Raw genomic sequence first — 24,893 nt, forward strand, 5'->3', positions numbered from 1 at the left:
ACTCCAGGGTTTACTCAGTAGTATAGCAGTTGTTCCATCCTGTTGGAAGTAACTGTAGGTCTTTTCCTCCTCCGTTAATGCTGACACAAACGATTTCAAAATGTTCAGGCCACTTGTATTTGCCCAACACTGTAGAATCGTCAGTTTATCACAAGTTCCTTTACCTAGGCCTTTAGTTAAATTTTCTTTTTTATACAAAGAAGGATTGGGTTTTTCAAAATTTTTACACCTTTCAATACATCTACATGCATACTCCACAAGTATGAGCATAAGAATAAACATCTGGCATCAGTATTATAGGTAACTTTCTCACACATATCCCACAGAGCAAAAATGACTACCTGTAAATTTCTGTTTGTGTCCAATTTCTCTAAGGTTACCACTAAGATAGTTACCATCACACAGAAGTGTGTGTATGAAATTTTTGTTTTAAACCATAGTTCTCAGAGTCTCAATTTGTCTCAAAGGGCTTTGTGTTGTTTACTACCAACACAATTTGTGAATGAAGTACTGATACACAAGTGTAAGTACTAAAAGTATTCTGATGAGGTTATTGATACCATAAAAGACACACTAAAACAACTACCTTTAACACCACTGTAACAGAAATTAATCCCAACCCACGATCTGTATGTTATTAGCAGTGGGTTACACCAGTAACTCATCCAACAGCAATCCACTGATGTAAGCTCTGCATTATCAATCTCAACAAATTGCTTCAGCACGGGCAGATCAAAACGTTCCAAGAGTAGCACAAGCTTGACAGTAGTGCAATGGTTTTTCAGTGATGTCCATACATTTTCATTATAAACCCCTATAAAAACATTGTGCAGAGTTGCTAATTTTGTTATTTCTCCAAAGAATGTAGACATAGTATTCTACATTGTGTCGCTTAGCAGTCATTTCATCAAAGAGCTCTGTAACAAACCTGCTATAATCTATGCTGAGAAGGCACACCTTTCACCATTATAAAGACACTGGAGCCATCAAAACGTCACAAACTCTGATGTGATTTAGCTGACGAAATGTCCAAGATAGGTGTCTAAGTTTCATACAGGGATTCACCCACACTGCACACTTTTGAGGCAGTCTTTGCTGCAGTAGCTCTCAAGGATCTTCATCACATAGCAGGTTGTGCTCAATTTTTTGATGAGGTAGTTAATATTATTTCCCCACCAGGCATTATCCTGGATCCATATTATAAGAAACTTTTTCATGTCAACTCTGGTTACAGCTTTGTTAGATAACTGGACATTTATAGTTTGTGGGATATTTTTCTTAGCATTATAGTTGTTGAGTGCTACAGCTTTCCCTTCATTTATGGTTAGATTACTGCGTGCAAGCCATTCTGCTATGCTGTGCTATGTTTTCTTGTAGTTAGTTGTCTGTTTTTGCACTGATTAGACAGCTTGCATAATCAGCAAACTGATAAGCATTTTGCCACTGTATGTTTCTGTAGGTCATTTACATACAGGAGGAAGAGCACTGGTCCCAGTACTAGTCCTTGGGGAACACCATATGTCCTCTTGGTGTTGTGTGTGATGGATTATAATTTTGTTGCACTCAGTTTGTTGTATTTGCACTGTTTGTGTATGTCCACAATGGTATGATCTGCACAAGTTATTAAGTGCACATCTGATGCCTAGTTGATTTAATTTCTGTAACAGTGCCACATGCTCTCTACAATATCAAATGCCTTCGAAAAGTCAAGACATTATACCAGTAATATACACTCCTGGAAATGGAAAAAAGAACACATTGACACCGGTGTGTCAGACCCACCATACTTGCTCCGGACACTGCGAGAGGGCTGTACAAGCAATGATCACACGCACGGCACAGCGGACACACCAGGAACCGCGGTGTTGGCCGTCGAATGGCGCTAGCTGCGCAGCATTTGTGCACCGCCGCCGTCAGTGTCAGCCAGTTTGCCGTGGCATACGGAGCTCCATCGCAGTCTTTAACACTGGTAGCATGCCGCGACAGCGTGGATGTGAACCGTATGTGCAGTTGACGGACTTTGAGCGAGGGCGTATAGTGGGCATGCGGGAGGCCGGGTGGACGTACCGCCGAATTGCTCAACACGTGGGGCGTGAGGTCTCCACAGTACATCGATGTTGTCGCCAGTGGTCGGCGGAAGGTGCACGTGCCCGTCGACCTGGGACCGGACCGCAGCGACGTACGGATGCACGCCAAGACCGTAGGATCCTACGCAGTGCCGTAGGGGACCGCACCGCCACTTCCCAGCAAATTAGGGACACTGTTGCTCCTGGGGTATCGGCGAGGACCATTCGCAACCGTCTCCATGAAGCTGGGCTACGGTCCCGCACACCGTTAGGCCGTCTTCCGCTCACGCCCCAACATCGTGCAGCCCGCCTCCAGTGGTGTCGTGACAGGCGTGAATGGAGGGACGAATGGAGACGTGTCGTCTTCAGCGATGAGAGTCGCTTCTGCCTTGGTGCCAATGATGGTCGTATGCGTGTTTGGCGCCGTGCAGGTGAGCGCCACAATCAGGACTGCATACGACCGAGGCACACAGGGCCAACACCCGGCATCATGGTGTGAGAGCGATCTCCTACACTGGCCGTACACCACTGGTGATCGTCGAGGGGACACTGAATAGTGCACGGTACATCCAAACCGTCATCGAACCCATCGTTCTACCATTCCTAGACCGGCAAGGGAACTTGCTGTTCCAACAGGACAATGCACGTCCGCATGTACCCCGTGCCACCCAACATGCTCTAGAAGGTGTAAGTCAACTACCCTGGCCAGCAAGATCTCCGGATCTGTCCCCCATTGAGCATGTTTGGGACTGGATGAAGCGTCGTCTCACGCGGTCTGCACGTCCAGCACGAACGGTGGTCCAACTGAGGCGCCAGGTGGAAATGGCATGGCAAGCCATTCCACAGGACTACATCCAGCATCTCTACGATCATCTCCATGGGAGAATAGCAGCCTGCATTGCTGCGAAAGGTGGATATACACTGTACTAGTGCCGACATTGTGCATGCTCTGTTGCCTGTGTCTATGTGCCTGTGGTTCTGTCAGTGTGATCATGTGATGTATCTGACCCCAGGAATGTGTCAATAAAGTTTCCCCTTCCTGGGACAATGAATTCACGGTGTTCTTATTTCAATTTCCAGGAGTGTATTTTCTATTGTCCACTTTCTGGTAAATTACACTCAGAATTTCAGAGGTAGCAGTATTGACTGAGCATTTCTTCCTAATCCTGTGTGATGCTACGGAATAATTCGGTATTTTTGCATAAAGCTGGTAAGCCTTTTGTGGAAGATGTCTCTAAAATTTTTAAGAATCCAGACAATAGGGCAACTGCCTTGTAATTGCAAACTTCTTCTGCATTTCCTTTTTATTGTTAGACGATATCAAAAATGTTCCATCTGAGGGCATTGCTGCAGTATATATACAACATGGTATGACACAGGTTCGGGTGCATAAGCACCAACAGTCAGTCATTCATGTCTTCCAGATGTGTGTGTTAAATGCAGAAATGTGAGCTATGGTGTTGTTATTACCAGAAGCATCCAAACAGGACCAATGTATTCTTGGCCGCAAAAGGACAAACACCAGTAGACGTCCACTGGAGAAGGAAGAAAGTGTATGGGACAGCATGTCTGTCAAAAACCACAATTTGGAATGGTGCACCAAGGCGGGTGCTGCTGCTTCGTGATAGTACACACCCCCATATCACGAATGTCTTAACACATAAATTACACTAGCTCAAGTGGTAGACATTCTAGCAGCCACCCTATAGTTCTGATCTCTCTCCATGCGATTATCATGCCTTTGGTCCCTTAAAAATGGCATTGAAAGGGTGACGATTCCTGTTGGAAGAGGACATACAGCAGCAAGTTATGGTCTTCTTTAAGAATCAGGGCATATGTGTTACCAAATGAATATTTTCAACCAGGTGCATCTGTGGGATGACTTCCTCAATGCTCATGGTAATTTTGCCTGATTGGGATATATACAGGTCTCAAATTCACAATTTTTAACCAGGAGAAGAATGTTCCTGATGCCAGTTAACTATTGTATTAATATGTCAATAGTTTTACAATGAGTTTGCTACACCTTTTTATTATTTCTTCAGCTATACCATCTACTGCCGAAGATTGTTTAATTTTTATCTTTATACCTTTTAAACCTCTTCATAAGAAAAGTGACAAGGAAGTCTTACACAGTTATCCACATAATTTCCTTACTGACATCTTTTTTAAAAGTATCTGAGGATGTAATATGCTCAAGAGTTGCCTCACATTTAAGTAGAAACAATTTACTTAGCATCTCACAGTTTGGATTCCAGAAGGGACTACTATTTATACATTCACTCATCAAATAGCAGGAGTCAAAATAATGAAGTATCACCAGTTGGTTTTTTTGTGATTTTCCAAGGCATCTTATTGTGTTGAGCATGTCACTCCCTTAGAAAAACTAGTGTTATATTACATCCCATTAAATAAAAAGCAACAGAAGAGATTTTAAATGATGTTTTCAAAAGAATTATTAAGTGGTTCTCAGAAAATGGACTCTCCCTAAATTTTTAAAAAGCATGCTATATTCAAGTCTATACAAAAAATATAATCATACTAACAGTTGATGTAGTACATCAACAGGAGTTAGTAGATAGAGCAGAATGCTACAAATTTTTGGGTGTATTTACTGATGAATACTTTAAATGGAAGAAGCATATTACCGAGCCTCTCAAACAATCAAGTTCAACTACTTTCACTCTTTGTATAATTGCTAATTAACATCCTGACACATTCTGTATATGTCCACTCAATAATGTCCTGCACATTAATTTTTCTGGGTAAGTCTCACCACTGGGAATGAAAGCACTGATTGCACGAAAGCAAGCACTAAGAATAATATGTGGTGTTCATCACCCATCAACATAATGCAGGTACCTCTCCACCATCACAAGACATATATGTGACAATGAAATTCATAATCAATAATCCTTCTAGATGATGTTGCCTTTTCTAAGTGTACCTGCATGAGTAGGAACAAAAAAAAGTGTTCATTACTGTTAATACTCATCATGTCTACAAATTTCATAAACTGACTCATTTCACATCACTTCAGTAAAAGAATAATTCAAATTATCTATGAAACATAAACTAGCTATCTAACTAACCAACAAATGTGCATGAATTCAGATCATCCCATGTTGAGCAATTTGCTACATTCCCTCATGAATTTACTGAACTGATCCTGCATCTCCGTACAAATCCAGTATCTACTAATGTTGGATCCAACATTTCGTTCAAATCTATTTTCAATTTTTGTCTGTCTCATTGAGCTTTTTCTTTCAATCTGCATTCAGTTCATATTTAGTATCATCTAGCTGTTATTATCATAGAATTTTTTGTTCAAATTTTGTTCATGGTCATCAAGTCATTTGTTAGTATCATTAGTTTCTTTTTCAAACCTGTCTTCATTTATTGTAAAAATAGTGTTCATATAGCCTCCCTTCCTACATTATTAATAAAATTGTTATCTGTTACTGCCTCACATAAATCAATGAGCACATTCAAGTTTCAGGCCAATGGTTTGTTTCCCGTGGGGAGGAACCTAATCTAAAAACACACGTGCAGCCAGAAGTACTATGCTACCCATGTAGCTGCTTCCTGTGTGTAGTGCACCCCTGATCTATCGAGGGGCGTCCTACAACCTTCCATCCCATAGCATAGGTTGAGCAATCTACAACCATTTTTGTCACAGAGTCGATGTAGCCTCTGGTTTAGATTCTCCACTTGACTCCAAACCAGAGGTCCCCAGTCCACCCTGGGTACAGAGTGAGTGGAGAGGCTCATTCATGGGTAAAACAGGTGGCAGACTACAGTTTATTAGTAGAATACTGGCAAAATGCAATTAGTTTGCAAAGAAGAATACTTACAAATCACTTGAGGGACCCATTCTGAAATACTGCTCAACTGTGTGGGGCCCATAACAAATACGGTTAATGGGGGATACTGAGTGAATACAGAGATGGGCAGCACAAGTGGTGACAGGTTTGTATGGCCCCTGGTAGATTGTCACAGAGATGCTGAAAAAACCGAAATGGCACACTCTTTAAGATAAATGTAAACTATCCCAAGAAAGTGTACTAACAGAGTTTTGAGAACTAGCTCTAAATGGTTACTCTTGGAATATACTACAGTACCCTACCTATTGCTCACATAGGGATACTGGGGACAAGATTAGATTGATTACAGCACACACAGAGGCATTTAAACAGTCACTCTTCCAGCAATTCATGCTTGAATGCAATGATGGAATAGGAAGAAACCATAATAAATTGTACAATGAGACATACTCTTTGCCATGCAGTTCACAGTGTCTTGCAGAATATAGCTGCTGATGTAGAACTGTCATGGGAATTGAGTACCAGATATGGTAATATGATCATCAACCAGAACTGACACTTCATACAGATAGAATGTATATTAAGCTCACACAGTATGCTTTGCCAGAGAGTTCTCCTATTCATACGTAAACAGAAGGCGTTAGTTAATTATAACATTCCATAAGTAAGTCCCAGGTTGTTCCAAAAGTTACAAATCTTAAAACAGTAAATAACAGCACAAGTCATGAATGGTGATCCAGACAGGTACAACTGCTACATCATGGTGAACAATGTACAGCACAAGGCAAAATTTCTGAAACTGAAAGGATGACATGTCTAGTAGACATCCATTTTGAATGTCGACTGCTGTCAATCACTTTGTATATATACTGACGTGACAAAAGTCATGGGACAGGGATACACACATATATTGATGGCCGTAGTATGGCATACACAAAATATAAAATGACAGTGCTTTGGCAGACCTGTCATTTGTACTCAGGCGATTTATGTGACAAGGTTTGTGAAGTTATTATGGCTGCATGATGGAAATCAACAGACACTGAATGTGGAATGGTAGTTGGAGCTAGAGGCATTGGACATGCCATTTTGGAAATCATTGGGAATTCAATTTTCCAAGATCTACAGTCCCAAGAATGAGCCAAGAATAGCAAATTTCAGGCACCATCTCTCACCATGGACAATGCAGTGGCCAACAGCATTCATTTAATGACCAAGAGTAATAGTGTTTGCAAATGGTTGTCAGTGCTAATAGACAAGCAACACCATGTGAAATGAACACAGAAATCAATGTCAGACATACAATGAACACATCCATTAGGATAGGGAGCAGAATTTGGTGTTAATGGTCTATATCAGCAGATGAGCAAGAGTGTCTTTGCTAACAGCACATCACCTGCAGTGCCTCTCCTGGTCTTGTGATCATATCAGTTGGACCCTATATGACTGGAAAACCATAGCCTGGTCAGATGATTCACAATTTCAGTTGGTAATAGCTGATGATAGCGTTCACCTGTGACACTGACCCCCTGAAGTTGGTGGTGGCTCCTTAATGACATGGGCTGCATTTATATGGAATGGACTGGGTTGTCTGGTCCAAGTGAACTGATCATTGACTGAAAATGATTATGTTCAGCAAAACTGGAGATCATTTGCAGCCATTTTTATGGATGACAATGTGCCATGTTACCAGGCCACAATTGTTCACGATTGGTCTGAAGAATATTCTCGACAATTGGAGGGAATGGTTTTGCCAATCAAATCAAATCAAATCAAACATTTGCAGGACTTAATTGAAAGGTCATAATCCCGCAACAGTAACACTTTCACAATTATGTACAGCTATAGAGACAGCATGGCTCAATATTTTGACAGGGAACTTCCAACAACTTGTTGAGTCCATTTTCCAGTATAGCTAAAAGTTTCTTTTCTTGCTGTCCTTCCTTAGAATAGTTTAAAGAGACTATTTGCTTTAATTTCAAGTGAATTAAAGTTGAATCAAGGTTCTGTTCTCAATCCTTTTTTTAACAAATACACCATTTTTTATCAAGGTACTCAATTGTGTTATAATAAATATATTTCCAAGTGTCTTTTCTTTCACTAAATGGTAATCCTATTTCTGTATTATTATGTCTGTCAATTTGGATGGGTTCAAGTTCTTCTTTAAAATGATAATAGATCATGATACATTTACAAAATTTATTCAAAATTGTGTCATTACTAAGGAACTTTGCAGTCTTGCCTACGGATGTTATCTTTCACAGTATTTAATACAATGTGGATATCATTTGTCCAGAAAGATATGGAAGTTGCCAGTAATCAAGACCTGACAATCTAGCAATAAATCAAAGCTGATTTATTGCAAGATTCACCAACTGGATTAAGATTAGGATTTGACAATCATTATTTGTCATCCTGGTTCTGATGCTGCTGTTAATGTGAGTACATTCTTATCTGTGATTACTGAGGCCAACATGTAATATCCATGTAAATGCATGTGTCTTCACTACAATTAGAAATACCAACTGAGATATGATTAAATACGCCATTTAAGGTTATTTCATTCTTAGTTCTTTCAAAGACATGCATATAATGGCACACATCAAATAAATAATATCTCTTTCATTTATTGTGTACTTCCAATAGCCAACAAGACTATGCCACAATTACCCCATTTTCATTGTAGTTGAGTTACCATTCCTCTGTAACAAAGGCTCTGATCACATTTCTGTGACCACTGTGCAATGCAGCAGTGATCATTGTGTGCCACAGGGAACAGGGATATTGGATTTACTGCCCATATCATGAGGATGGTAAACACCTCTATGCTGCACACTGATGAGAAGCATGGCTGTCAAGGCGGAAGTGCCGTTAGCCTGCAGTCTGAGGAAACTTCTACATCTCAATTCTGGGTGGACCTTTATCCCCCTAGCTGTTTATGGGACTAGCATGGCAAGTACACTACACAACACTACCCCAAATGCAATGAGTTTACCATCTAGGAGTGTCCACATCCACTCATCCAAAAGACTAATGGAGGCCAGTCCCCCACTAATCTGACTGAATTTAGTAAAAGGACTCAAGAAGTAGTAATGGGAAGGTGTTTCTACTTACCAAGGAGCAGGAGAGGATTTTTGAAAAAGTATCCCATTCTGTACTTTAAATATTTATAAGTTCTTATTGGTGGCTTAATAAGAGGTCAAAGCATGTGGACTTTCACAAGAGGATGAAATTCACATAGTTGTTGAGATGCACAATTTTCTCAACTCAAGCAACAGGGTGGTCACACGCTGTGATATTATGTACATGGATATCTCAGAACATAAACAAGACTGGGAATCAAACTGAATAATTGATGTAATACAAAGAACATGAAGAAATAGTGGAGGGAGAGAGAGGGAGGGGGAGAGGGAGAGGGAGAGGACTGACATCTCAGTTCTCCACCACTACTTCAGTACACCATGGAAGGGTTTCTCTGAGTTAGGGTAAGACTTTACATATCGAACCCTATGAAGTGCTACAAAGTGCTTCAAATACCAGTGATACGGCCACACAAAACCAAGTTCAGGATGTGAACTACTTGCAGGAAATGTAAAAATGCAACCCATGAATCTGACACTGACTGTCCATCTCCAGCTGCTTCCTCCAACTGCACTGGAATTAACCCACTCTGTAGCCCAGACTGCCCAATATTAACTCATCATCATCATCATCATCATCATCATCAACATCATCATCCTGTCAAAAGGCAGGTTTTCACATGGTAGTTCTCCAGGCTGTCCAGCCTTCTGTCATCCTCTTCAGGTCTGCATAATTTCCTCTTCCCTTTACGTTCTCTATCATCTTGTATCTCCTTCTTCCTCTCAGTCTTCTCCCACAAACCAATCCTTCCAAAGCATCTGCTAGCAAACGCTCCCCTCTCAGTGAATGTCCCAACCAGTTCTTCTTCCTTTCTCTTACAACCTTCAGCAGACATCATCTCTCACCAACCCTTTCCAATACTCTTTCATTACTCACTCTTTCCATCCAGCTTATTTTCTCCATTGTCCTCCACATCCATACCTCAAATGCTTCTAACCTTTTTTCATCCTCTCATCTCAGCATCCACTAACTATAGAATGAAAAATTAAAAAAACTAAAAGTGGCAATGAGGACCCCTTACGTAAAGCCGAGAAAGAATAGAAAATGATGAAACCCTGGGCTTAGCCACTTCTTGAGTGAAGGAATATGTCACTAAGGTAGATGTTTCAATACAAATGATGTTCAGTGAAACAGAACCCACTGCCAACATGTGTACCTGTTCTCTTACCAGCAAAATCAAACCTGTAAAGATACAACAAACCAGGGAGCCATGACACAAGAAAATAGAAAAACTTTAATGCTGAATATAGACAATGCACTCCAAACACTGTGTGTCTCCACTTCCCCTGTTCCCACCAATTTTCAAGAGAAAAATGGTGGATAAGGAGCTTAGTGATTAAATGAAAAGCTGTCCCAGGTGCTATCAGACGTCATATTGGTGCTTCTGACTGATGAGGACACCATGGTGTTAGATGTGTCATCAAAGAACCCAGAAATCCTCTCTAGTTCCACTCGCTCTATCAGTGCCTCACAATCCTGGAACAAAGATTGGGGGGAGGGGGGAATTAAAACAAGAAAGCTAAAATGGCTTCCACACTTCAGTGGAATATGAATAGAAAAGGGATCCACTTGGAGGAAATGATACTCCTTGCACAGGACAAGTCTTTCTGCTATGTCTCCAAGAGACCCATTTTAAAAATACTGATGGACCCATACTTAAAAGCTATCACCTCCATAGGAAGAAAGATCTTATTGGTGACAAGGCGAAAGATGGGGTAACAGAGTTCACTGATGATGGTTTTTGCATTGTCAGCAGCTCGTGATACTGTGCTCAGTGGTGACCTGATAACCTACAGCACATAAAAGCAATTGAATTGGAAGTCAACAAAGGTCCTCCATCAGATTTTTAATGCAATTTGGCTGACAGGAGTGTTTCCTAACTTGTGGAAAGAAGCAGGAGCATAATATTTTGTTGCAGCTTGACAAGTGGAGTTCCCATACATGTCTCCACTCTTTAATGTACCCATTCTTCTCACAAAGGCATGATGTTGTTGAAAGACACCTTCAAACCTGCTAACAGTGCTGAGGCAAATAGTAAGAACCAAACATCTGATGGGAAAATCTATAATGTTTCCTATACCCAATACTGTAGATTGTATTGAACTGGGATCTAAGAGGATACCTTCTGACCGTCACCTTCCTAAGAACTTACTGCTTAATATTTCTGTTAGAAGAAATATAGAACATGATACTGAGGAGCTGTGTAACTGGTTTGTTATATCACATGGGATAGTATGATTTGACTTTCAGCAATGATGGCTCTACTGCTCTCTCTTTTATATTATCCATAGATGGACACAAACTGTTGAAGAATAGCACAGCTAAATTGTATGAGAAATCAGAATGTCATGCATGAAATTCGCAAAGTAGTTGAGAAAATGAAATTCGATTTTCTGTGCTGATAGAAACCATACACAAGAAGAGGAAAAATCCCTGGAATCTTTGTCTCAACTCAGGTCATCACACATGTTCAAAAATCGATCACAGTCATTGTATTATTCCACAGTAAAATCTCAGCTGTAAAAGTAGTACAATACTGTAATGAACATGGGTTTTGTGTTGAGGTTCTGACAACCACAGGAAGTTTGATTTTTGTCTCAATGTATTCGCAGTTCAGTGACACCATCGAAGACTACATTCAGTGGTTCAAAGACATCAGTCATGTTGGTCAAATGAAATCACTGATCAGGACCATGGATATGAATGCTAAGTCACCATTATGGTTCATCTCGGTGCAGGACGAAAGAGGCATTATACTACAGGAAGCCAAAAATGATTTAAAATGGAAGTGGTGAACAGAAGTGGAAATCCACCCACATGTTAGGGGAGGGAAATTGTACAGTCCAGTATTGACATCACAATAGTTAACAAACATGTGGCCAGAAAGACGAGAACCTGAAAAGTTGAGGGAGACTTCACCATGAACGACCATGACATTGTAATTTTGACAGTTGACTCCTGCAAAAATGAACTCAGTAATGATGGCACATTAAACACATTAAAGACATGTTACAACATAAGCAAAGCCAACTGGACATGTCAGGAGTAAGGCGTATTGCCAGTAATTAGACAAACAGGCTAGAGTTCACAAGTACCATGGGATGAGGATCTCCAAAGACAGAGAACAGAAGTCAGAAGGGCAAGAAGATTCTATGAGAAAGGCCGCACTGAGGAAGAAAGAGCTTGCAGACTGGGTATATATAGACACCTTAAGCAGAAATTTAAAGACCTCCTGTGGCAGGCAAGAACAGAGAGCTGGAATCGATTTCTGGCACAGAACTTACATCTTGATCCATGAGGTATACCACCTAAAATCGTCTGTCAAAAGATAAAATCTCCAACAATGTTATCAACTCTAAAATGAGCAGATGCCAGCATGAGGGAAAACAGGTGACAATCCGCACAGTTACTGAAGGACACTCTCAACACAATACTGCAGATGATGAATCTGATGAACACAGACAACTGCAGAACAAATGTAGGGAAGCATACTGTGGAGATGGGATATTCTGTCCATTTTTGGAAGAGGAGGTAAGAAGAGAAATACTGAAACTGAAAAGGAATAAATCATTTGCCCCTCACGGCATCCCTGCTGAAGATCTACAGGCCCTTCATTTGCACATAACTTTATATTTATGCCAACTCTACAATGTGAATACCAGATATATGGAAGAAAGCAAATGTGATAACCATGAGAAAGGGTGAGGACAAGGACTCCCTTACTCCAAAGCCCTACAGACCAATTTTCCCTCTTGATACCTTAGGGAAGGTTCTGGAGAGGCTACTGTGCACTGGACTACAGGGAAAAAAATTATTTGTGGAATGAATTCACAACAGTATGGTTTCAGAAGTAGAAAGTCAACAGAAGACACTGTGAATGGGGTATAAGGTTTGTGAAAAACATTCCGCATAAATATCTTGTAGCCATAATGGTGAACATTACTGTTGCTTGCAGTCACTTACGGTGGCCAGCACTTTTTGTCTGACTGAGGAACTTTGACTCCCCATGAGTGTTATAGAACATCTTTAAGAGCTATTGTCAAACCAGAGAAGTAATCCTGTCATACCCAATTAGAGACTCTAATAAAAAAAAAATTACAAAAGGCTGCCCACAGGGATGCATAAGAGGCCCTTTTCCTGGGATCCAGTACTCGACTCAGTATTAGGGAAGCTACAGGGTAATGAAGAGATCATAAGAGTAGTGGCATATGCCAATGATCTGATGATCCTTTCATGGGGAAGCACCAGAAGCGACCTGGAAGATCGATATAATACAGTCCTTCAACAATTACATCAGTGGTGTCAAGTAGTCAAACTGCCTGTTGCACCTGAAAAGATCATGCACATGCTGTTAAAAGATAATCTTTTAAGAGACACAATCATTAAGTCAAATACCAAGACCATAAAAAGAAAGTATAAAATCAGATTTTCCACCTATAGCAGAAACGATGGGATGATGCCCAAACAGTTATTTTTCTGTCAAATATAAAACAGACTACAAATTAAGCAACTGAATCCCTCAATAGGTCTGACATGCTTCTTGACTCATCATGGGTCCTACGCAGCCTACTGACATTGAATTGGTAAAAGGCAGATCCCAGAGTGTGCCTGTGGTGAAGACGGTACACCAGACTTACTATCTGTGGAGGTCCTAAATGTTGTTGATAATGATCAGTAGCAACTGAAGTGAAATTGAAGACTCAATGTCAAATACAATGGAGACCCTGGACAACATTGCTGACACTATTTAAAGAAAGGATACTGCCCTATGAGAGGCTGCAATAGAAGAACGAGAAGCAATGCAGCAAAGACAGCCGAGGAAAATAGTTGCTGCACAAGAACTGCCAACACCATATGCACAGCCATCATAACAACACCAGAGAGAAATGCAACCATGAGTGTGTCTCTCCATCCAAGGAACCAAAACCGGGGTGACATGAGTCAGCGTGTGTCTGCAGTTGTTATCAACAACAATGATGCTCCCTTAGAACAATGCAATCCTTCCCTGCAACCAGGGAGCCAACAAGCAATGAGAGAGGCAGATGGAACCACAACACCCTCCAAGTGCCCAAGGAACTGGCAGTGTGTGCCTATGGATCAGGGAACAATGGAGCACACTGTAGAATGTGACAGACAAAAACTGAAGTTATTCTAATAGTAGCAGATATACATTTGATAGTAGGTATAGTTTTTATTCATAGTAGAAGCTGTTTAATATATGCATACATGTAAATATTATTAATAGTTGAAATAGTTATGTTCCTGGGAAGTTGTACTTGGTAGGATAAAATTAAATATTAATGTATATTGCATAATTTGTGTAAGAATCAGTACAGCCTGTGTTTATACTACAGGTAACAGGTTAAAATGGAATAGAATGAATAAATAAATAAGTCCCCTTAACTGTGCAAAGTTTATTATACAGGGGTGGTGGGGGAGGGGGGATGTGGCCCTGCAAGGGTCATCCCATGACTTAGTGAAAAATGCTTTGATGTGAAGCAGCAAATTTGCCTCCAGAGGGGTCAAGGAAAATGGGGGGAAATCAACCAAACAAGCTGTATGGCCAATATCATCGAGAAGGCTATAGATTACAGAGACCAAGGGGTGTTGAGTAAAACAATGGGCAATAGCCTGAAGGCCACTCATCAAGTCCATACATAACAAGGGTAAGTAAGAGAGTGTCATTTAATAAAGTGAAGGGACCAGCAAATAGCCATCAGTTCTGTGGTAAACACCCCATTTCTGGAAGGCAAGAGAGGGTGTTCCATGCGATCAGCACATTTAGAGGCATTCGTGTAAAACACAATAGCATCCCAAAATTCTCATGAAAGTGACAGGGTTTCAGACCCTCATAGAAATCCTTTCAAATCTGAGGTCAAGGAAGTAACCAACATGGAGTGTTCAGGAGAGAACATGAGGAACAGGACAAAGATGGAAGATGCAAATCACAGAACAGAGAAGCAAGGCAGAGCCCAACTCGTAAACCCACCCAAGGCTGGGCAATGTGAGGGCAATGTCTCAAAGCTGCAAAAATAATAGAATAGTAGGAATGAACAGGAAAAGAGCAGATAGCAATGGCACAGGAAACCAGTAGCCAAACCACTGACAAGGTCTGAGTGACAAGTAGAAGACCATCAACAGGGCTAGTGCAATAGGCACTGGTGGTCAAACAGATACATCAATGGTGGACTGGGTCCAAAAGGAGCAAAGGGGAAGGGTCAGTTGATCCATAAACTTGACAAACATAGTCCAGATAAGACATATCTAAGGCCTGATAAATGCAGATAAGAGTTGAACAATCCTTGCCCAAAGAGGTGTGAGAAAGGAAGTGAAGAACATTGAGTTTACAGGAACATCTGATCTTCACAGGAGGCAGATAGGGTGCAACCAAGTCAACCGGTTTGAAAGAACAGGCCCAAGAAACGGAACTGGGGGAGAACAGTCTGGCATTGCACATCGAGGTAGAGCTTCAAATTAGATGGACCATAGCACAGCAACAGAAATATACCATCTGTAATTTAAAGGGAGAGAAGTAAAAACCATGTGAGAGAATTCATGCAGAAGTGCCCTGGATGGCACCCTGATGCGGTGCTACACAGAGGCCACCAAGTGGGAACTAGCCTGAATACAGCAGTCATCCACACATAGAGCATAGGTAACCATCAGTCTGATGGGGGCCACGAGTCCATCAACAGAGGTGAGGAAAAGAAGGATACTTGTTATGGACCTTCTGAGATGCCATACACCTAGGTGCACAGGGAGCTAAAAATTATGCTAACCAAAACTTGGAATAACATGTGGAACACGAGTTGGCACACAAAAATTCGGAGAAGCCCTGAAGTCTCCATTCTTTGAGTGGAGATTCAAGGACCTGACAGAGCCAACGACCCACCATCTGTTCAAATAACTTGCAGGAGACATTTGGCAGACGGATCAACAAGTAAATGCTGAGGAACAACCAGGATTAAGGACATGAACCATGACTATTCCTCCATTGAGAGGGAAACACCTCAGAGCCAAATACTGTAAAACACTTGGAGATATTGTCATTGCAAGTGGTTGAGGTATTGAAAGTATGGCTTATGGATGGAACCAAGCTCAAGGGCTGAATTTTGGGAAGAACAGAGGGCTAGAAGAATTTCCCATTCAGTAAAAGGTTCCTTGTAGAATTCCACCAGACAATGGGAAGCTGTAAGTGGGGAGCTTCAGGATGGTGGTGTTGAGGAGAGGAGCAATGTCAATATCTGGAGGGGGGGGGGGGGGCTAGTGGCATAATATTGCAGGACAAGTCAATTGCAGACTGAGGGTGGGTCCAGTAAGGTGCTCAGCCTTGTACTCCACCTTGATTTTTATTCACACAATTTTGACTCACTTATTGAGGGTCTAGTTTCATCTGAAGATGTATTGGTAAAACAAGCATGTGTTAATGTCCATAACCATGAGGATAAATATTGCTTTAAATGGTTGCTTCTTGCTACCAATAGGCATTAATCAAATGATGCACAGTGTACAAGTAAGTACAAAACATCTGATGTCTGTGGGCATCACAACTTACGAGGCATAAAATTTCCCATGAACCTCCAGGACATTGCAAAATTCAAGATGTAGACACCTGATTAGTCACTTCACATTTACATCCTGATTGCTGATAAGCCAGAAGATGAAGACGACTATTGACACACTGTGCAGAACAGCAAAGTAGAGCAAAGAGTAGTCGGACACCTCTACTTTTCAAAATTAGTCTTCCATGCCCCCAGGGGCTTCACAGCTCGTTCGTGAGTTTGTGTGTGGTGCAACCAGGTTCCAAGCTATTGCAGCCCTTTCTCCCTTCCTCGGCTGCTCCTCCCTCCCTGTACTTGCTTAATCCCCTATGGCCACTACTGCCCCTCTCTCGGTGTCCTTGCTTAATTGGACTGTTTATCCTCCTGATTCCTTGTATTCCTTCCAGTTTTTGTTCCTCGTACATTTTCCACATTTCCTTTCTGTCTGTTTTGGAGCCCCCTCCCCCTTATGTTTGACCACCCCTACTAAATTTTGTTTATGTAGTGTGAGCTTGGTGCAGCCATTGTCATTGCGATCCATGCTTGTGCAACACCTTAAGTGGCATCCGTCCTCTGTTGGTCTAGCTACCTTTAAATGTCTTCACACCAAAGCCCTCTACTTAACTGTACAGAGTAAGCAGTTACCAGCTCATGACCACTCCCTGTTGCTTCTTCTACCATTAGCAGGGAAATCCTGCAACCATTGGGAGTATTGGATTCAGTGCTGGATGCTTGGAAGGCCAAGTACAACCTTGATTATGATATACAAGACACCTGTACTGAAATATAACAATACCAGCACTTTATCACAAAGTATCAGTGAAAAATACAGTTCCTTTGAGTACAGGTGTGTTTTGGCATCTGTGTGACAGTGCTCCAGCAATGTGCCAGATGAGTAAACTATCCCTTGATATCACAGGATGCTGCAGACAAGTCTTGTCTCACTCGTACCTGTGCGTGCAGGAATCAATTTAACTAACAGCAATAAGTGTTCCTGGAATATCCACCATCTGCCTATATAAAGGGGCAGCTTACCCGGCTTCCTCCCCCCCCCCCCCCCCTCTCTCACACACTCTCTCTCTCTCTCTCTCTCTCTCTCTCTCTCTCTCTCTCTCTCATTTCCCATTGAGTAGCCTGGTTAGTGCCTGTCAGTAGTAACCATCCTTTCTTTCATGCCACTTATGTGTCCATACTTTTCCCTCAGTCTCTGAAGAGCTGGACATTTATAATCATCGACATTCTATACTAGCCCATTTTAGAAAATGTCACACAACCACACAAATTTTTCATATCCTTTGATGTACACAATGTTGTCTTTGTTACCATATGCTTATCAGCCAGAACGTTGTGACTACCTGGCTAATAGCCAGAATGTACACGTTTGGCATGGATAAAAGTGGCGATGTGTCATGGCATGGAAGGAATAAGGCCTCGGTAGTTGGCTGGAGAAAGCTGGCACCATATCTGCACACAAAAGTCTCCTAATTCCCTGGGAGGGGGATGATGAGCTCTAATGATACATTTAATCACATCCCAGATGCATTCAGTTGGGTTCAGATCTGGTGAGTTGGGGGCCAGAACATTAATTGGAACTCAACTGTGTTCCTCAAAACACACCAACATATTCCTGGCCTTGTGACAGGGTACATTATCTTGTTGAAAAATGCCATTGGCATCAGGAAACATGCTCATCATGAAGGGGTGTACATGGTCTGCAACCAGTGTATGATAACCATTGTACATCATGGTGCATTGTACGAGCTCCACTGGAAACATGGATGCCCATGTGAATTTTCTCCAGAGCATAATGGAGCCAACACCAGCTTGTGTCTGTCTTGCAGTATAAGTGCCAAGGAGCTGTTCCCCTGAAAGATAACAGATTCGCAGCCTCCCAGTGAGATGAAGAAGGTTTCTGCATTCATCAGACCATGCAACACTCTGCTACTGTGCCAATGTCCAGTGCTGGTGGTCATGTGCCCTTTTCAGTCCTTGTTGCCAACATCATGGTGTTAACATTGGTACATGCATGGGTCATTGGCTGCAGAGGTCAATCATTAGGAATGTTTGTTCAGACACACTTGTACTCTACCCAGCATTACAGTCTGTTGTTGTTCTGACACAGTTGTTTTTCCCATCCTGTTTTACCAGTCTGACCACGCTATGATGTCTGACATCAGTAATGAGAGGTGGCCGCCCAACCCCACAATGTCTGTACATGGTTTCACCATGTGTTGAAGACACTCACCACAGCACTCTACAGATGCCTGACAAGTTGTGAAATTTCTGAAATGTTCATGCTGAGCCTCTGGTGTATCACAATCTGCCCTCGATCAACCTCAGATAGATCGCGCATTCCTCATTCAACACACGGACAGCATGCTCACTGGTACTACATGCACCATGTGTTGCTATCACCTGGATGAGTTTATATCAATAGAAGGTCAGTGGCCATAATGTTCTGGCTGATCAATGCAGATTCAAAGCATTGTCACCTTTTCTTTAAATTGTAAACTGATATCATCCACTTCTTGCCTTGATGCTTGAAGGTTAAACTGGCCACTGTCTAACATTTATTGGCACTCTGCACTGTGGTAAATGGTGTGGGTGAAGCTACAATTGTTGAGAAGATTGCCGATAGTCATCCAGTGTTCCCATATGCAAGGAATGCAACGTCTTGGAACACAAATTGTCCACACTCATCGTAAAATCCCTGTACATCCACAACAATGCTCACTTTAAGGATCCATTGCAGAGAGTCTCTGGTGTCAAGCAGTACCATCACATTTATATAATTTTCAGCACAATTCCTGTGACAGGTGAGTAATTAATAATACAGTCATGCAACAATAATGTGCACACCAATGTGTTTGATGAGAAATTGTCTGATGACTCAAATTCAGTGCACATGCCTATAGAGCCCTTCTTGATACTTTTGTTTTGCTTCAAGCAGTCAATCGCTTAAACTGGTATTAGTTTTTCAAACTACTGTGGGCTGAGCATACACCCCAATTAATAACCCTGATAGTAAGAAGATCAAAATATGGAGTACATATCATACAGTAGACCGATAATGTCGTTGTAGTTGTACATTATCAAATGGGTAACATGCAGAATTCAGGAATACTTTTGCACTGGTTAGGTTACAGTTGTTGAATACACTGGAATCCTTAGTCACGTTCCCTCTACTGTCTGTCAGCAGGCCTGGAATAAATGGTCAGAGTTCAGCACACATAAAAGTTTCAGGTAGGTCTCATCTGATACAGAAATGTGTGGTACTTTCCACATTAATTCATCCAAATCAATTTTATTTTCTGTTGCTTGTCCTTCTTGAATGTACAAATTAGTATCTGTTGCACTTTGAACATGAACCAGTTCCTGTTTAGCATGCAAAATGGCTCTCTTGTTGTCCTCAAAGAATGCCATAAACCTTTTGAGAGGGATGCACATACTAAAGCAATTACTTATCGACCCATCAATGAACCATTCTGCATTTTGTGGAACATTCAGCTCCAAATTTGATGTGGATAAGTAAGTTTTGAGTGTTGACATGATTCCAGTGTGATCTGTTCAGACAACTGCAGTGCCATTAAGTTTGTATTGTATCTCTTGGAACAGGAAGATGAATGCATTATGAGTTAGTCTCAATGTTTCTCCTGGAGTGCTTCTGTCATTCTTCATAGGAGTGCCTTAAAAGTATAGGAAACTGACCTGATGTGTTACTACCTTGTCCTTCCACTACAGAGTGGTGTACTGACTGGCATGTGGATTGTTTTTATAACTTAATCACATGGTGTTGCTTCCAATGCAGACTTCCCACACTTTCCTCTCTTTGAAAATGAACCCATTTCCCATCCTGATAAGCATTGTGCATGGTCTAATGTCTGAACAGTCATTGGGAAATATGTTGGACTATTGGGAACCTCAATGAGTTTGTATCATTGTCCCACTGTAGGAAAGAACCCATAGATTGTAAGTATTAATCAGTCATTGATGTACAAATTCATAGTGATATTACACTCAACACAGATCATACTAATAGGAAGAATATCCAGTGGCTAGTCCAGTTCGTAAATTCTCTCAGTGTTATTAATCAAAACTTGATCTCTCCAAAACCGAGTGTTGATCCTACCTTCCTGGCTAAAGTATACTGAATTTTTTGTCATTTTTATCTCTGATCATCAATATCATACTAGCCAGGAGCCATCTCCACAACCTTGCTGTCTCCTAAGTGAAGTTTATTGTTTGCCTCTGTGATGTTTTGATTGCTGTTATGGCTTACCGGACCAGTAGGTGCAACACCCTTGCTATGGTCTATAGGATTGAAGTAATTTGCACAGATGAGCAGTCTTCTAGAGTAAGAGTGTATGACATCTCAAGCACATCTGCCATTGAGATGTGCACACTGCTTGTTTTTATGACTTACAGGGGAAATATTAGACAGAAATGCCCACAAGGGCATGAATCTAATTCTTGGAAGCATAAAAAATTGTAGAATACATGACTGTTGGTAAAGAATCAGCACAGTTCTTCAGGCAAGGTAAGTCCCTGTATGAGTCAAAGTACAGCACATTATTCTGTTTTCTCTTAACATATGTGATCCAATGCATTCCCCATCCTCCTGCGACAAATAAATGTACAATTCCACACTCTTCCCACTTCCAAATCTCCTTTGGCAAAGTATTCTGCATAAATAAATCACAAAGTCTTGTGATTTTGAGTTTTTTTACGAATTTAAGCAGATCAGTATTGATAAGTGGTCTGTTAGGTGCAGTAGTTAGGGGACTCTTTTAATGAACTGTCAAAGCCATTTCATGTATGGTTTTAAGTATAGACCTTTACCAGTAGCAATGGAATCCACCCTCCTATTATACATTTTAGGCATAGCTGCTCCAGAGCTTTTTGTGCAGTCTTCAGTGTTCAGGCTATGGTGGTGACACCACCCACCAGTGACCAAACCACAAAAAACCCTGCTAATGCTGGAGTAAGAAATAGGATCATTGGTGGGGTCCTGGGTATTTTAACATGACTTCTTCTTACTCCTTTCTGCTTCTTGTTCACAATGCTTTTTGCCACAACCACTGCAGAATGGAGGCAATTTTTTTTTTAAACAGGCAATAGGTTTCTTCTCCTGCAGCATGTGGCAGGCTATTTTGTTATTTGACACATTGATTTATCAATTGCAAATGGCACAAAATGTTGTCCTATGTCCATATCCCTTCTGTGACATATTTCGTCTTCTTCTTCTTCTCCTTCTTCTTCTTCTTCTTCTTCTTCTTTCTTGGCTCTACAGCTCATCATGATCCTTGGCCTCTTATACAATTTCCTTCCATTTCTCTCGGTCCTTTGCCAATACTCTCCAGTTTCTATAGCCCATCTTCCTAAGATCTTCGATTACTCCATCTTCCCATCTGGCTCTTGGTCGACCACGTCCTCTCTGCTCTCCTGGTTTTCCTTGTAATATTCTTTTTGGTACTTCTGTATCATTCATGTGAGCCACATGCCCCACCCACCTCAGTCTGGATGATTTCACTATCGTTCTGATGGGTTGGTCTTTGTATATGATATACAACTCATGGTTGTATATCCTCCTCCATCTTCCTCTTTCACAAATTGGGCCAATAATTCGTCTAAGTACCTTTCTTTCAAATGCATCCAGTGTTTCAATATCTTTAGTTGTTATGTCCAGGCTTCAGAGGCATATGTAAGCACTGGTCGTATAAGTGATTTATACATAGTTAATTTCGTGGTACGAGTCAGGAGCCTTGAGGATAGAAGTCTTGTTAGGGCAAAATGGGCTCTGTTGGCTAGTATTAATCTCTACTTAATTTCATAGGAGGTATCATTTAGATGTGTAACTGTCGAGCCCAGATACTCGAAATGTTCAACTCTCTCAAATCTATAATTGCCCACTGTTATTGCATTTGGCATATTTTCTCTATGTGCTTTTCCAGCTGCCATATATTTTGTTTTTTGTTCATTAATAATTAACCCCATGTTCCTACTGGCCTGTTCAAGAGCTGTAAATGTCTCTTCCATTGCTTTTTGGGTTCTTGCTATTATATCTATGTCATCTGCGTAGGCCAGTATCTGCACTGATTTATAGAAGATCGTTTCCCTATTCAGAAGGTTTGCGTTTCTCATCACCTTGACCAGGGCGGCATTAAAGAGAAGGAATGCCAATGCATCCCCTTGTCTCATGCCATTTTTAATACTCAATGTATTGGACATCATTCCTCCTATTCTTACACTACCTTGTGTTTCGCTCATTGTCATTCTCACCAGCCTTACCAAATTTCTCGAGATTCCCAGTTCATCTAGAGCTTGATATAACTGCTCTCTATTTATGCTATCATAAGCTGCTTTGAAATCTATAAAGAGGTGATGCGTGCCAACTCCGTATTCGTTTGTTTTTTCCAGGATTTGTCTCAAGGTGAATATTTGATCCATAGTTGACTTCCCAGGAAGGAATCCGCATTGGTACAGCCCCGTCTCCCTCTGTATGATCAGGAGTATTCTGTCGAATAGCATATTAGAGAGTATTTTATATCCCAAATTAATTAGTGTGATCCCTCTGTAATTGCCACACTCCATCCTTTCTTATATATGGGACATATGATACCCTCTTTCCATTGTTGGGGCATTTTCTCCTCTTCCCATATTCTGGTCACGATTTTCAGAAGGCTTTGTTCCAGCTCTCTGCCTCCTTGCTTAAACAGTTCTGCTGGAATATCATCTGTCCCTGCCGCCTAGTTGTTTTTCAATTTCTTCATGGCAGTTTTCGCTTCTTCTATATTTGGTGGGGTAGTGTTGTTGTCTGGGTCCTCTTCCCCATTTGTGTCTGTTGGGTCCTCTAGTATAGTTATTCTAGGGTTGAGGAGACCATCAAAATACCTGGTCTTTCTTTCGCATATTCCCTTCCCTTCACTTATTATATTCCCAGTCTCATCTTTTATTAAGCTTGTTTTGCTACCAAAAGGCTTCCGTGCCGCATTCACCTCTCTATAGAATTTCCTTATTTCATTTTTGCTTCTCTTGAGCTCCATTTCTTTGACACTTGCTTTCATCCATTCTCTCTTTTTTCTTTGGTGAGTCCTCTTTTCAATGCTCTGTTTTCCTTTGTATTCTTCTACTATCCTCCTCGTACAGTGTGATCACAGTATCCTTCTATATGCTTTGTTCTTTTCTTCAGTTACTATTTTGCATTCAGTATCAAACCATGATGGTCTTACTTGCCTTGTCCCAATTCCAAGTATCTCTCTTGCCAATGTCTCCACCGTCGTTTTTATCGCTTCCCACTGATCTTCAATATTGTTATATTCTCCAACGCTTTTCCAGAATCCGAGTTATCTTCTCCTGATACTGTTCTCTTCCTTCCAGTGATTCTAAAGTTGTTATATTATATTTCTGTGCCCTGGGTCGGTCTCCTTTCACTGCATTACATACCCTTGCCCTCACCCGTGCCCATACCAGAAAATGATCTGTGTCTATGTTTGGGCCTCTGAGACTCCTCACGTCCAATAGGCCCGATTTCTTTCTCAGATCTATCAACACATGGTCAATCTGGTTTACTGTGTTTCCATCCGGTGAGTTCCATGTTCCCTTGTGAATTTCTTTCTGTGGGAACAGTGTTGATCCTATTACCATATTTCTAGATGCTGCGAACAGTATAAGCCTTGTTCCGTTATCATTACTTGTTGTGTATTTGCTGTGGGGGCCAATTATTGGTCTATAAATCTGTTCTTTCCCCACCTGAGCGTTTAGGTCTCCAGCTATTATTTTAATATCATGCCCTGGGCACTCATCATATACTCTTTCGAAAGATTCATAGAATACTTCTTTCGCTTCTTCTTTGGATTCTTCTGTTGGTACATGGGCATTAATTATGGAGTAGTTAAAGAATTTCCCCTTTATCCTGAGTGTTGATAATCTTGGACTAATGGGTGTAAACCCTATTACCAAATGCTTTAATTGATGGTGTACAACAAATCCTGTCCCCAGCTGGTGATTTCTTTCACTGCAGCTATAGAATATATTCGCATCTTTCTTTTCTAAAACTCCACTCCCTGTCCATCTAATTTCTTGTAGTGCTATTATACTTTGCTTCAGACTCATTATTTGATCCAGCATTACTTTCATTGCTCCTGGTTGATATAGGGATCTCACACTCCAAGTACCAATATATAGATCTGATCTACGCCTTATATTTCTCTTCTTCCTAATTTTCCCTCCTTCATTTACTTGTATTCCATCATCTTTGTCCTTTTCCATGCAAGGTCCATCTTCCTTCATCCATCCGACTTTACTTTGTAGAAGTTTCGCAA

This window comes from Schistocerca nitens, chromosome 3, assembly GCF_023898315.1.
Source record: "Schistocerca nitens isolate TAMUIC-IGC-003100 chromosome 3, iqSchNite1.1, whole genome shotgun sequence".
NCBI classification, from domain to species: Eukaryota; Metazoa; Arthropoda; class Insecta; order Orthoptera; family Acrididae; genus Schistocerca; species Schistocerca nitens.